The sequence below is a fragment of the Sceloporus occidentalis genome, unplaced genomic scaffold, assembly GCF_023333645.1.
Source record: "Sceloporus occidentalis isolate IW3139 unplaced genomic scaffold, rSceOcc1.0.p SCAF_17, whole genome shotgun sequence".
In the NCBI taxonomy this organism is placed as follows: Eukaryota; Metazoa; Chordata; class Lepidosauria; order Squamata; family Phrynosomatidae; genus Sceloporus; species Sceloporus occidentalis.
In genome coordinates this window covers 11,285,760-11,302,151 of record NW_028316997.1, presented here as the reverse complement: position 1 = coordinate 11,302,151, position 16,392 = coordinate 11,285,760, and positions in this window count along the sequence as shown.

Genomic DNA, 16,392 nt, shown 5'->3' with positions numbered 1-16,392 from the left:
CTGTATGGAGAGGACTTGCGGCAGCTTCTGTAATCAGTCTGTATAGTGGACTTGATTAACTGTTGAATACTTTAGCTTCACTACTGGAACAACTAGCAAGGATGTTTGGAAACACATTTAAGAAGCCATAAGTATAAAACTTCCAGAAAATATGGTTTCATATGTAACAGTAAAAAGCATACGTAATCATGTAGTCACTCAAATAGTTATCAAAGGCTACTCACACAAGATTTAAAGCAGGAACAGTCTACTGTCCTAAGTAGCCTTACCAATAATGAATAAATATTAACCCCTTAAGGACAATGGGCGGTCCTTAAAATCATTGAAAACATTGCATTTTGAGCCCGTACATGTACGGGCTTTGTCATTAAGGGGTTAAAAGTAGCGCATTTGCAAGGATAAAGGGCTGAGTTGACCTCTGCCGGCATCTGAACCAGTGACCCTGAGGTTTTTATGCAGCCTCTGCAGTCAGGGCATTCACCAACAATATGGAAATCACACATGAGCCAGCAGTACCCAGCCAAGGAGCTGGGGGCCGGGAAGCAGCGTGAATGTATACATGTGAACCTGATGAATCCATCGATGCATCTGCATGCAAAACTACACAGGCTATAAGGTGTCAGCTAGAATAAAAGTCCATATGATTGTTGGAGGGTACCTTTACGGCATAGCAAAGTGGAAAATATATTTGTCGTTCACAAGTTGAATCGGTAGGACAAGAGTAGTAGTATATAAAATGTGTAAGTGTTCCATATAATTTTGTCAGCTGGAAAATATACAATCTGACTGATGAACATAATAGTTTCCAGTTAAAGATGATTAATGTAATTTAGGTTCTCCAGATAAAAAGCCTTGGGACAAAGCTGCGGTAGTTTCAGGGATGATTGTTCGTCACCCTTCTGGCAAGGGGCCAATAATTTCTTAAAATACCCTTCTCAATCAGGTGATTATCTACTTTTGGAAAAAACGGTATAAGCATCTTTCAAGCGTTTTGTTTGTGTCTCATTTGAGGCTATAAAAGTCTTGGCATAACCCACGATCATCCAATTTATGAGTGGGTATTTTTATGTCGGGGACAGTGTGTGTGCGCATGTAAGTATGCGTCACGGACAGTATGGATATATGTGTGGCTACCAGTACATGGCCGTGGCTGCATCAGAGTCCACCGAAAAAAAAAAAAAAATAAAAAAAAAAAAAAAAAAATCTGACAACCACTATAATTTTAAACAGAGATGTCCAGTAATGTTTCAAAATCTAATAGCACCTTTATAACAGGGCAGCGTTTGCCGATACGTAATTCACAAACATGCCCGAAAACCATATTCTTCAAAAGTTCAACTTGGAACAAACTATTTGTTTTTAATGTATGTCACATACTCAGGAAACGGTACTGCCAAACGAAGTAGCTAAGGGTACATTTTTTCACTGTTCAACAGCTACCCCAGTCGCAATTGTTTTGATCCAAGTAACATGAAAAGTCATAACGCCCATGTTAATTAAGGCCTTTTCGCCAGTGTTATGCAGCATATTTTCACTGCACTCAGATTATTTATTCATAAAGAGTACTGTACTTACATTAGTACATTCTGGGACTAATTTAATGCACTGTCAAAATGGAAATGGCTTTTTTAAGACTCAATTGGTTGTTGTACAAAATTGTAACATTCTAGTTGAGATACCCCCAAAATAGCAGTTTTAATTACCTCTAGGCACATCTGGTCCTCACGAGCCTTTGCATTTTTAAGACAAATATTTGATGGAAGTTTAAAGCTTTAACCCCATTGCTGCCAAGTGAATTAAAGGTCTAAACCATAGCGTTTTGTCTTTAATGTAATTTGAATCAGCCTACAAAGAGCTGAGGTGGGGGAGGCACAAAGAGTAATTTCTTCTGGTTTCTCGTTAACCAGATCCTTTGTGTTGAAAGAAACATATGCTTTATATCCATACAGACTGTATATCTGTGCAGACTGCTAGCTAGAAAACATGTAAGGACAATAGATCACATTATTTCAGCCCACCTTGCACAGAAAGGTAAGATCTAACAAGAACAGAGTATTAACATACACAACTGTAATCTTTCACGGTCTGCAAGGAATATACCTGAACCCTCGAGCATTACATTTAAGACTCAAAGGTGGCCCTGGTATTTATGCTTCCCGATGTGAGAATCCACCTGGATGAAAGTTTTCCCAAAATCAAGCAGGTACCAGGAAGGAAAGGTGTTTGTCACTTACCGATTCAAAATATAATGCTCTAGTATAAATATGTGTTATACAAACAAGAAAAAGGTTACGTTGTGCCACAGCCTAAGTTTACCATACCGGTTTCTAAGCCAGCGCTAATAATACATTTTAGCACGCAGCTCATTTTTATATTCTAGACCTAAAAAAAAGGCATTATTATTATTCATGCAATCCAAATAAAATCCATATAGATACAGCAATGCACTTCCTATACCTAAAGTATAATTAGCATGCCAAGTATAAACAATGGCTGCACACAGACAGAGAGGGAAATGGTTTCTAAACACACTGCTGCAATATGGAGAAGTGTTTGGAGAGCAATTCAAACCGGCAACATAAAGTGATAATGTACACTGAAGAATGATGAAATCAGGCCTTTCCCCTTCGATTGACCAATCACAGAGTAGCTATTTGGGGGGGGGAATAAGTGTGTACACAATAAAGTTACTTACGCCCTATCTTTAAAAATCAAGCAATCAAATATGCATCTTCCCCTGTTATTTGGTTTATTAACACATATATAAACCCAATCTGAACTATTAAGATACATATTTACATCGCACAGACATACGGACAAATAAACAGACGCGGGAAAGGACAAAATCGGACTAACTTCCAGGTGTGTTATAGATCGATATCTTTCGTTATCCCTACTGCTAGATGGGCCTGTGCTTAACACGCCTCTGGCAGGCAAGAGGTTAACCCCTCCTCCCTCAGAGCGGAGCTGCCCCTGGGACTCCCGCAGACCTGTTGGTGTGTCAGGTCCTCAGGATACAGCGTCTCTGAGCAAGAAGAGGTTAATGCTTCGTGGTGCAGTAGGGCCAAGGCTCAGGAAAAGTTGCCGTGTTATTCCTCCACGGAGTAGGCTTGTGTGACAGCGACATGGGAGAGCGCCCGTCGTCTGACATGATATAGTACATAGAGCGGCCGCTGCTCTCCATGGCTGTTGCTATGGGTGGATAAGTTGAGTGGCGCTGGGCTAGCCAGAATACCATGTCATTTATTTACCTCTTTGTTGTTGCTTCCGGGCTTGATGCGGATTCCCAGGATCGTGGCAAACCTCATCTACGCGCAGAGGAGGGGTCGCCGTGAGCACAAGCTCGGAGCAGGAGGTTAAGGATAGCCCGAGGTATTGATAACGGGGTCCCGCCTCCTCCTGGCGCTGTCACACATACACACAGCCACCAGTGTCAGAGATGGTGGGGGGTCCGGGGCGCGCCGGCAGCCATCTTGGATTTACCCACGAACTCCGACCCCGGCTCTACAGCAGAAACGTCGGACGCGCGCCTCTCACAGAACACAGCGAGCCGTGCACGCGCGCCTCTCACAGAACACAGCGAGCTGTGCACGCGCGCAGCTACTTCAAGTATTTAGGCGCGTGCGAATCCAGTAGCGCGTTCTCGCCAAGGCGTTCAGTCCGCAATGCACGCAGCAATAAATCGTTAATTAGGGAACCAACAGAAAATAGGTCTGCGTAGCAAGAAGGCCACTGCTGTTCTTTCTGACTCAATGACCGTCAATGCTCATCTTGTTGTTTAATGCATTAAAAATAAAGCGGGTACGCAAACGCTTGCTAAGTTCGCGCACGTATGACGTTTTTTGCAGTTCATGAGCTTTGGTTCTCCTATGAATATTATAGCTTGTGCCTCTCTTAGTAGTGATGGGAAGTTCGGATCATTAAAGTGAATCGGATCATTTCGACTCGTTCACTGAAATGATCCGATTCATGATCCGAATCTTCGGATCACTCAGTGTGACTCACAGGAGTTACTGTTTTCCAGTAACTCCGTGCAGGCACACTAACGATTGGCCCCGCCCCTTTCATTAGTCAATGAACCCTCCTGCCTGCCTACTCGAGTGATGTCAATGAAGGCAGAGAGTCGTTCAAAGATTCGGATCTTACAGTGATCCGGATCACTGTAAGATCCGGATCACTGTAAGATCCAGATCTTTGAACGACTCTCTGCCTTCATTGGGATTCGAATCATTCAGATAATATCACCATACTTTTATAAATAAATTCATTAATAATCACTGCCCCAGGATTTACATTCCCCTTTACCTGCAACTGCATCTTAAGCTAACTTTATTAAATTAATTAAATTAACTCTCACCATTAAATTAACCCTTAACACCCCATCAACCATGACTGCCCCTAAAATTAACCCTTAACACCCCATCAACCATGACTGCCCCTAAAATTAACCCTTAACACCCCATTAAGTATAACTGCCCCTAAAATTAACCCTAAACACCCCATCAACCATAACTGCCCCTAAATTAACCCTAAACACCCCATCAACCATAAATGCCCCTAAATTAACACTAAAGACCCCATCAGCCATACCAATTTATTAGGTAATTTATCTGGAGTACATGCAATTAATTTAGGGGCAGTTATGGTTAATGGAGTATTTAGGGTTAATTTCAGGGGCCGTTATGGTTAATGGGGTCTTTAGGGTTAATTTCAGGGCCGTTATGGTTGATGGGGTCTATATGGTTAATTTCAGGGGCAGTTATGGTTGAAGGGGTGTTTAGGGTTAATTTAGGGGCAGTTATGGTTGATGGGGGCTTTAGGGTTAATTTAGGGGCAGTTATGGTTGATGGGGTATAAGGGTTAATTTTATGCTGATGACTGAGGGTTAATTTTATTAATTTAATAAAGTTAACTGAAGGTGCAGTTATAGGTAAAGGGGGGCAAACTCAGGGGAATCTAAATCCTGGGGGCAGTGAACATTATTAATGTATTTATTTATAGAAGTATGGTATCAGTAATATTCTCTGAATGATTCGAATCTCTGTAAGATCCGGATCCCTGTAAGATCCGGATCCCTGTAAGATTCGAATCATTTGAATCTTCGGATCATTCGAATCTTTGAACGACTCTATGAGTCATCGTTCCTCTGTGAATTAATGAGCTGTAACCTGACCCCAGAGTCTGTGTCTGAGTGCTCTGCAGATGACTCACTCTAGGATCAGGTTACAGCTGCATGATTCACAGACTGAACTGGCACTGCTACAAATGAATCGTTCAGTCTAGTGAACCGATTCATCCGGATCACTAAAAAGAATCGTATCAAATGAACGATTCGTTCATGATCCGGACATCACTATCTCTTAGTGTTCAACTTCAAGCGCCATCTGTGCATATCGTCTAATATAACAGCACTCAATGGTTTACGGCATTGAACCTCCTGTGTGAGTGACATGTATTGAAGGATTGAGCGGGATAATACGGACGGAATATTTATTTGGCGTTTGTTCAACATATGCATTTGATTAAACACATAGGAACAGTTCTTTAAAAACGGTGAAAGCGAAGTTTAGTCAGAACGCAAACCCCCCTAAAGCTATAGTAATATTTAACGCATTTGGAAAACTAGCTAGGTGTCACGTTTCACCATGCGCTAGCTGGACTTGTTCAAACTTGTTTTTCCATTTTCACGTTTCCTGCCACTAGTGGCCGCCCTAGCCAATCAGGACATCTCAGACTGATTATCAGGTCCAGCTGCAGTGGCTTACCTGATCAAGTCAGCCTTGATAAACCTGCCCAGCCCTGCAGTCTGGGCCTTGACATTGAAGTTGGAGGACTACCTGTTTGGTTCCTGCCTTGTTCCTGTACCTGCCTTGTTCCTGTACCTGCCTTGTTCCTGTACCTGCCTTGTTCCTGTACCTGCCTTGTTCCTGTACCTGCCTTGTTCCTGTACCTGCCTTGTTCCTGTACCTGCCTTGTTCCTGTACCTGCCTTGTTCCTGTACCTGCCTTGTTCCTGTACCTGCCTTGTTCCTGTACCTGCCTTGTTCCTGTACCTGCCTTGTTCCTGTACCTGCCTTGTTCCTGTACCTGCCTTGTTCCTGTACCTGCCTTGTTTCAGAACCTGTCAGAACCTGCCTTGTTCCTGTACCTGCCTTGTTCCTGTACCTGCCTTGTTCCTGTACCTGCCTTGTTCCTGTACCTGCCTTGTTCCTGTACCTGCCTTGTTCCTGTACCTGCCTTGTTCCTGTACCTGCCTTGTTCCTGTACCTGCCTTGTTCCTGTACCTGCCTTGTTCCTGTACCTGCCTTGTTCCTGTACCTGCCTTGTTCCTGTACCTGCCTTGTTCCTGTACCTGCCTTGTTCCTGTACCTGCCTTGTTCCTGTACCTGCCTTGTTCCTGTACCTGCCTTGTTCCTGTACCTGCCTTGTTCCTGTACCTGCCTTGTTCAAGGACTACCTGTTTAGTACCTGCCGTGTTCCTGAGTTGCGGCCTGCGCCCCACTAAGTGGACTCCCAATAGGAGTGCCCTGCATCGCGACTCCCAGGATGACTGCCCACTAGCGGACTACCCTGGTTGAGTGCCCTGCAAGTGGGCAACCTGCCGTGTGCCCTGCAAGTGGGCAACCTGCCGTGTGCCCTGGAAGAGGGCTACAAGCCGTGTGCCCCGCAAGTGGGCTTATCTGCCATGTGCCTTGTTCCAGTACCTGCCTTGTTCCAGTACCGGCCTTGTTCCAGTACCGGCCGTGTTCCTGAGTTGCGGCCTGCGCCCCACTAAGTGGACTCCCAAGAGGAGTGCCCTGCATCGCGACTCCCAGGATGACTGCCCACTAGCGGACTACCCTGGTTGAGTGCCCTGCAAGTGGGCAACCTGCCGTGTGCCCTGCAAGTGGGCAACCTGCCGTGTGCCCCGGAAGAGGGCTTCAAGTCGTGTGCCCTGCAAGTGGGCTTATCTGCCGTGTGCCCTGCAAGTGGGCTTATCTGCCGTGTGCCCCGCAAGTGGGCTTCCTGCCAAGTCGCGTGACTCTTTATATATATATATTGTTGTACCACCTCATTCAATACAACTCTTGATCCAGATCTGTTGTCTGTGGTTTATTCCTGCGCCTGTCTGTAACAACCCCAGACCATAAATCATTGTGGGGTACAGACAGAGCCCCTCGTATCCCCTGCACCTGGGCTCCTTATCAACCTGTGTCCTCGGTTCATGACACTAGGGCCTTAGTATATGGGGCTTTTTAAATTGAAGAGGCCCCTTCCTGCTTTATTTTGCTATTATATATTTGTCCTGGAAACCACCTGGTGACCAGATTTTTAAAATGAAATTTGGGGACTTTGTTTTTAAATTTGCAAATGATCGAACTATGTTTGCAGTGTAATTGGTATGTGTTTATGAAGTGACTGTATGATATATATATATATATACGTTATTTCTCACATTTTGTACAAAAACATATTTTGTTAAAAAACAAAAATACTTCTTAGACTCTTTTGGTCAGAGCAGCAAGGGCCTGGTGCTGAGGATTTTAAGCCTCTTTATTGAAATGAATAAAATAGAATCTCCTCGGCATCCAGATGTAATGGATAAAGATGACATGAGTGTTAAGCAGGTAATATAGGAAAGAATCTTATGTGATGAGATTGGAAGTATACCACTACACTACATTTCTGGGCCTAGAATGTTTTGTCCTCTTAAGTCGGGCATGTCCAAACTTTTTTCGAAGAGTGCCAGATTAGTGATGTCCGGATCATGAACGAATCGTTCATTTGATACGATTCTTTTTAGTGATCCGGATGAATCGGTTCAGTAGACTGAACGATTCATTTGTAGCAGTGCCAGTTCAGTCTGTGACTCATGCAGCTGTAACCTGATCCTAGAGTGAGTCATCTGCAGAGCACTCAGACACAGACTCTGGGGTCAGGTTAAAGTTCATTAATTCACAGAGGAAAGATGACTCATACAGTCAGAGAGTCGTTCAAAGATTCGAATGATCCGAAGATTCAAATCTTACAGGGATCCGAATCTTACAGAGATTCGAATAATTCAGAGAATATTACTGATACCATACTTTTATAAATAAATACATTAATAATGTTCACTGCCCCCAGGATTTAGATTCCCATGAGTTTGCCCCCCTTAACCTATAACTGCACCTTCAGTTAACTTTATTAAATTAATTAAATTAACCCTCAGTCATCAGCATAAAATTAACCCTTATACCCCATCAACCATAACTGCCACTAAATTAACCCTAAAGCCCCCATCAACCATAACTGCCCCTGAAATTAACCCTAAAGACCCCATTAACCATAACGGCCCCTGAAATTAACCCTAAATACTCCATTGACCATAACTGCCCCTAAATTAATTGCATGTACTCCAGATAAATTACCTAATAAATTGGTATGGTTGATGGGGTCTTTAGTGTTAATTTAGGGGCATTTATGGTTGATGGGGTGTTTAGGGTTAATTTAGGGGCAGTTATGGTTGATGGGGTGTTTAGGGTTAATTTTATGCTGATGACTGAGGGTTAATTTAATTAATTTAATAAAGTTAACTGAAGGTGCAGTTATAGGTTAAGGGGGGCAAACTCAGGGGAATCTAAATCCTGGGGGCAGTGAACATTATTAATGTATTTATTTATAAAAGTATGGTATCAGTAATATTCTCTGAATGATTCGAATCTCTGTAAGATTCGGATCCCTGTGAGATTCGAATCATTTGAATAATTTGAATCTTCGGATTCTTTACACTACCTCATATGACAAACTAATCTCAATGTTTGGCTTTAAAAACTACCTGCTGATGACACCCAGATTTAACTATCCTCTCTTCTATCTTACAGTGTCACTATATATATATATATATATCTGAGATCATTTTATCGAGTGACCACTGGAGGTCATCCTTTCCACATATTGTGTCAACATTAATTGAACTCTCTAGTAAGGTAAGCCAATACACCTTAGCAGATCTGTCATTTGTATTTTATACTTTTATTAATCACATTAAAACAGCACAATTTTAACATGCTTTTTTGTTACATATATTACTGGCTAAACATATAACTGAAACAACATTTTGACATTTCAAAGTGCCATTAAACATGTTTTACTCTTAAAAATGATTAAACAAAATCTTTATTAAAAGTGATGTTTCCAAATTTGTTAATTTATAAGGCTGAGAAATCCCCCTTTACTTAGCTGCTGATATCAAATTCTCCCTATTGGCCTTTTCTATTCTCTTATCTGTTCAGTGGGTCTCCAACCCTATATGAGCCAACTGTGTCCAAAAGATGGATCTGATTGTGTTATAGACATAGTCACCTCTTGTATGGTGGCTGAACAGGTTTCAGCAGAGTAGGTGGAACAACACAGATGTAAGCCAAAATCCCCAACATACTTCTGTATACAGCTGATAAAGTTCACACTAAAACATTTGCATATGATGAAATACATGAATGTCGCATATCTTACCTTTACCCATGGTTAGTGCAATTCATGAACTTCCCATGATACCTTGATAATAATCCCTTTGTTTATGATTTAGCATCAGTCATGCTTAATCTGCAATAAATATGAATTAATCATGAATTAATGCTTAGTAAATAATATTAATCCACTGAGAGAGTGCCTCTTATAATGGAAACATTAATAATAAATCTCTGTCTCATGGTGTGGTAATGCCTTTAATTAAATCAGTGAATGCTCTGTGTAATGTACTGATGATTTTTGACCTGAATTCAGATCTGTAGTGTTTACAGGAAGTGTCTGTAACAACAAAACCTCCAAGCAGTAGCATATCTAAAGGGGGGGTACAGTCAGGTGGGCCAGGGGCCAGCTGAGCAGATGTTGCAGGCCCCCGTTAGACGGCCATCGGACTGCATAGACAGTGCTGCTGGACCGGCCCCTGGACCAGTGAAAACTGCAAGAGAGGTAAGGGGTGCGGGAGGGTGAATGAATGAGTAAGTGAGTGTTTAAAGGTCGAAGTGTCACGGGGAGGCGTTTTAGGTGGGGCAGAGGTGTTTAGAGGGGCAGAAGTGCCACAGGCAGACTGTTTAGAGAGGTCAGAGGTGGCACAGACAGGCTGTTTAGGGGGTAGAGGTGGCACAGGCAAGCTTTTTATGGGAGGCAGAGGTGGCACAGGTAGCTGTTTGGGGGTGCAAATGTGGCACAGGCAGGCTGCTAAAGGAGCAGAGTTGGCATAGACAGGCTCTTTTAGGGGCAGAGGCCTACCACGTCAATTTCTGGCTTAGTATATAGTGATGGGGGTTATGCTGCACTACTGTCAATGTGTGGCTCAGTGTATAGTGATGGGTTATTCTGTACCATATCAGTACAGTAAATATTATTTATTTAACAACTTCACGACAAATGCATTGCATCGTGACAAAGTACATGTACGGGCTGCTTTCAATTACCTGCATCGTTTTCGCCGCAATCGGCAGCTTTGCAGCATCCACTGAAGCCTCACAAGTGAGGCTAGCCATGAATCATGGGAGGAAAGCCCTCCCCCCCAAAAAATGGCTGCCAAACTGATCAACAAAGGTGCCACCGTAATCGGTATTGATGACATGCCTTGATATCGAGACATTCAGCAACACAACCCCCCTACCCCAATCTCCTTGTGATTGCTCCGAAGACCAACCAAAAGCTCCATCAGTGAATTGCATTGCTGCCACTCACAAGATGGCGGCACCAATTGACACACCAATTAAGTTCACAGAGGGTCTATTCAGGTACTGCATTCAACTACGCAAGGCAATAGAGCCCAGCTCACTAAACACAATGTGATTAGTAAAAAAAATAAAAAATTACTTAAAGAGAAAAAATTGTAACATGTAAATATTCCCCACTGATGTAAAGTGTATGCGTGTATGTGTATATATATATATATATATATATATATATATTGCCCTGTAACATACAGAAAAAATAAACATAAAAACATTTGGTATTTTTAAACTCAAGACAAATAGTAGAATATATTTAGTATGTTTTTTCATTCGTTTTTGCAGATGAGTAAAAGATTTTTCAAATAAAAGTGAGAAAAGGTAATTTTGTTAAAAAAAATCATTTTTATAGTAATTTAGATAATATGATAAAAATAATGGTATCTAACGAAAGCCCTGCTTGTCCTGAAACAAACAATATGTAATGTGTGTGGTTGCACTAAATGAGAAAGAAGAAAATTACAGCAACACTGTAAAAATGTTAGAACAGCCTTGCCCCAAAGTGTAATACAAATAAGAAACAGTAAGGTGTTAAACTTATTTATTTATAAGTTTGTGAAACATTATTTTGTGTAAATGTCTTTATATTTTAAAGTCCCTCACAGTATGCGACCCGGGTGCCAAAATACTCTAGGTACACCCCTGCCTCCAAGTTCTCACGAATGCACAAGGCTTCCATTAATGGCAATCCGTGTACATTCCCTGTGTCTATTGGTCAGGCTGCTTTATTACATGTTAAAAAAAAAATTATCTCCACTGTTGCATCATGGAGCTCTGTGCTATTCTCCATAATGTTCTTGGCTATGACAAGCTCATTAATCACCCTTGGGCACCATAAATCATATTTAGCTACCTTCAGTTGTCAGTACAATCAATTAAGGTGGATCACCGAAGCAGGAAAGGACTGTATCAGCCGATTTCTTGTATGCAGATTGGGCATGCAAGAAAGTTCTGTAGTGGTGTTCTGTAGTAGTGTAAATAATAGTCGTAATCATTTAGTAGTGGAAGGAACACGGCAATTAATTTGAAGGCCAGTGACAGTGGTGGAATGATATCCATAGTGAGTGCAGAAAGCAGTCATCTTGTAAATTTGAAATATAAAATCTGAGATACTGTTCTAAGGTTTGGTTTGTGCATTTTGTTTGTGGACAGAAAGCAGAAGACAGAGAATGTTGAATCCTCAAGCCTTGTCAAAACGTCTTCCAGAATTGCGATGTGAACTGCACCCTCTATCGGTATAATATGGAGTTGGAAAAATGTCTTTGACAAATAACTGAGCAGTCTCATCTGCAGTTGGTACTCCTGAGCAAGGAATTAAATGTGCTATTTTCATGAGTCTGGGCCACCTGGTATTCTTACAATGAAGTTTACATTGATATCCTCAATATCAAGAACGAGATGGTATGGGCAGAGGCTGAAGGAGCCCGTTAGTCTCTGATGTAAGGTCTTATTATGGGCAATAATGTCACATGCCTGCACATGGCAACGATTGGGCCACCAAAAAGGGTGGCTAACAAGATCTAGGGTCTTTTTGATGTCCCCATGACCAGCTGTGGTAAAGTCATGTAGATGATTTAGGACCCTGGGTTGAAGAGCAACTGCCGTTTTACGTTTTTTGGACCCTTGACAATAGGCAACATGTAACTGAAATTGTATAAGGAATAGAGTCCATTGTGCTTGAATGGGACATAAACATTAGGCGGACTTGAGATATTCCAAGTCGATTATGGTCGGCATAAAAGGTGATCGGGTGTCCAATGCCCCCCAGAAGGTGATGCCACACTTCCAAGGCTATCTTGATGGCTAGAAGTTTATGGTCTTCTAAGGCATCTTTTTTTCTACTTTTGTGATAGGACAGCTCCTGCTGCAGTCTTAAAGACATCGACCTCTAGGATAAATTGGTATTGTGAATCAGGGATAACTAGGACAGGAGCTGTTGTAAAGCATTGTTTTAATATAGCGAACACTTGTTGGGCTTCTGGAGTGCACTGGAAAGAAAGAGATGTATCAGTAAGGGCTGTTAGCAATTGTGCTATTTTGAAGAAACATTGTTGGAAAACCCGGGAATTGTTGAATCTTTTTTTTACTGTAGTCGGAACAGGCCTTTGGAGACTGGCGTCCACCTTCTTAGGATCTATTTGGATGTTGCCGGGGAACAATCTGTATCTGAAATATAAAACCAAGGTTGTTTCTAAAACACACATTTCAATCTTTGCATAAAGATGATGGTCACATAATTTGGTGAGAACGAGTTTCATATGGTGTCTGTGTTTTTCCAAGGAGGGAGAATAGATGAAGATATAATCTAAGTAGATTACAACTAATATATCCAACATGTCTCAGGAGATATTGTTTAAAAATGTTGAAATGTAGATGGAACATTGGAAAGACCATATGGCGTGACAGTATATTCATAATGTCCATAACAAGAACAAAATGCTGTTTTCCACTCATCTCGCCTTCAAACACATACTAGATTGTAAGCGTCATGCAAGTCCAATTACGAATAGTTACCTGCACCTTTCAAATCATTCATCAGCTCTGGTATAAGTGTATAGACGTTATGTCTACCAGTTTTTAACAGTTACTTTCTTAAGTAATCTGTAGTACACATAGGGTAGCAAGCCCCCATCATTCTTTCATATAAAGAAAATACTGGCAACAGCGAGAGAGGTGGATGGCTGGGTTGGCTGACCAGTATACAGTATGCGCCCAAATGGAACTGCAGCACCAGTAAATCAATGGGACAATCACATGGTTGATGAAGAGGAAGGGTGTTGACTCCCTTTTGCTGAAAAGTAAAACAAAGGGATTACATATTTCAGGTAGTTTTGCAAAGTCTCTTGGATGGAGGGTATTGGATGAGGAAGGGTGCTCATTAATGTTAGTTTTTAAAAAAACAGATGATATGGCACTTTTGGGATTGAAAGGACACTGAACTTGTGGACCAGTTGACTTGAGGATTGGGCTTATGTAAAGAAGAGAGTCCTAATATAAGTAAAAATAAGGGAGACAGGACTAAGTCAAAGGTTATTTTTTCAGTATGTTTTTCATCACAGACAAGCATTAGCGAAACTTTCTAAGGTGACAGGTCTAGATTGAATTGGTCTCTTATCGACACGTTGAATTATCAAAGTTTGTTTCTTTATCTGTAATGGTATGTTGTAGTTCTTTACCATTGTGGCATCCAGAAAACAACAGCTAGCTCCAGAGTCTATGATGGCATAAAAACAGTTCTTCTCATGGCCCCACTGTAAAGAGACAGGTATAATCAAATGAGAGGCCAAACCACCAGGAAACACAGTTTGATGGGACACAGGAGCCTTACTTTTGGACACTGGTGGGTGTTCAGTGGAGTCTCTGATCGTGTGTCCTGCTTGACCTCATCTGGCCTTTTTTGATGCAGATCAAAGGTCGAGGAGCAGGCAGAACAGGCATTTGGGACCCCTACCCTGGCAAGTTCATCTTTCAATAATTCAGAATAGTCCAGATAAAAATTGGTATAACAGAGTCGGTTCATTCCAGGCCATATATGTATCAATGCTGAAAAATTCTGTTACATATTCTTCTATAGAATGTTGACCCTGTCTTAGGACAGGAAATCAGAGCATGGCACTAGGGCAATAGGCAAAAGGATAGTTAGATGGTCTAAAAGGTCAAGGGCAGGCAGCAACAGATTTGGTAATGTTACGCAGGCCCTGGTCAAGGCTGGCTGCAGATAACGTGGCCAAGAGACATTCCGTAGGCAAGCACAAACAAAATGAATAATGAGCTGAAGATGGGCAAAGGGGGACAGTGGGATGAACAAGGCACTACTACTGGGGAGCTGGTATAACCAAGCAACGAGGACTGGAGTAATTGGAGCACTTTTATAGGGTCATCCATTAGAGCTATTGCACTAAAGAATGACTGTTTGCATAATCCCATGCCAACTGATGTGACGTAAACCAAGACACCAGTTAATGTTTCCTTACAAACATTATAACTTCTAGGTAAAAGAAGGGTATATTCTTGATAACCAATACCAGGCTGTCAATGCCTCTGTACATTAGGTCAAAGTAATGCAGAACATCTCCCTTTAGTGAAACCTATACAGGAGAATACTCACCAAGGAAATCCAGACTCTGCAGTCCTTGATTAAATAGATTATGTCCCTAATAAGGGCTAAACTGCCTGTTATTATGTGGCTGTGAATACTGCAGGTCTATAATCTATCCGATAATTAACTGTAACCTGTGAACTAGTGCCTAGGTTACAGACACTGCCCAATTTCACATTAACACAAACATATACAGGCATACATACACTAACATGCACTTACACATACTCAATAACACACACTTGTACATTCATGGTAACTCACAAACACTTCCACATACACATCTATACTCATACAAACCCATCCATGCTCACACATACACATTCATGCTAACACACACACTTATACATACTGCACACTTGCAGAGTAAGTCCCTTCCCTCATCCGCAGCTTTCTTTCTGGCACTCACAAATCATGCAAGCAGCCTTTATTTAACCACTGGGTCATGTAACGTCATGATACGTTCCTGTCTCCCAGGGCTGTTCTAAAGTTGTCTACAAAGGACCAGTCTGATGTCGAAGGGCCCTTTGTGAAGACTTTCTGACTGGCCTGGGAGCAATTGCCCCCCTCTGGGCAGCCTCCGCTGTCTACCACCCCATCTCAACACTTGCTCTTTTTGCACCCCTGGAACTCGTTATTGCTTTTCGCCATGGTTACTGGTTACCTCTATGTATTGTGTTTTGTTTCTGTGTATGATTGTTCATTCAGTGGTGTGTTAGTTCAGTACTTACTTTACTTTACATGTCTGTATATGCCTGTTTATACTTGGTTATGCTGTAGATGTCATATGGAATAAAATTGTGGAAAGTATAACTGGTGGAAGTAAAGTTACTGGCATGTAACCCCTGCCTAATTTGGACTGGCCCTGTGTGTTTTGGACCAGCCTGGGACAAATCAGTAACGGTATTATGTGTAACCTGCTATTAAGAATACCATATGATTATCATTAGACTTGTGCATTTGTATTCGGGCGAACATGAAAATGAACGCGAAGGGTGCGTTTTTGTTGTTCAGCCTGAATACCGAACATGGCGGTGGCAAAACGTATACGAAGACACACAACACGAAGAATCTTCGTTTACTAATCACCCTGGTCCCTTCCCCATCTAGCCTACCCCATTGCAGGGGTTAAGAGGAGCGGAAATCTGTAGGTTCGCTGTCAGAAGTTAAAGGGCTGTGCGAACAACTCTACTGGTCGCCTGCAGGGGCTTGGCCTGTCTCCCCGCTCCAAGAGTTACAGATCCAATTGGTTGATGCCAGAAGAGCCCCTGCAGGCGACCAATAGAGTCGCCCGCACATCCCTTTAACTCCTGACGGCGAACCTACGGATTTCTGCTCCCGTTAACCCTTGCGATGCTGCGTAGATAACGGGAGCAGAAAGCTGTAGGTTCGCCGTCAGGAGTTAAAGACCTGTAACTCTTGTAGCGGGGAGATAGGCCAAGTTCCCCGTCAGGAGTTAAAGGGCCGTGCAAGCGACTCTATTGGTAGCCTGCAGGGGCCTTTAATTTCTTACGGCGGAACTTGACCATGGTCTCCCCGCTCCAAGAGTTAAAGGTCCGTACAA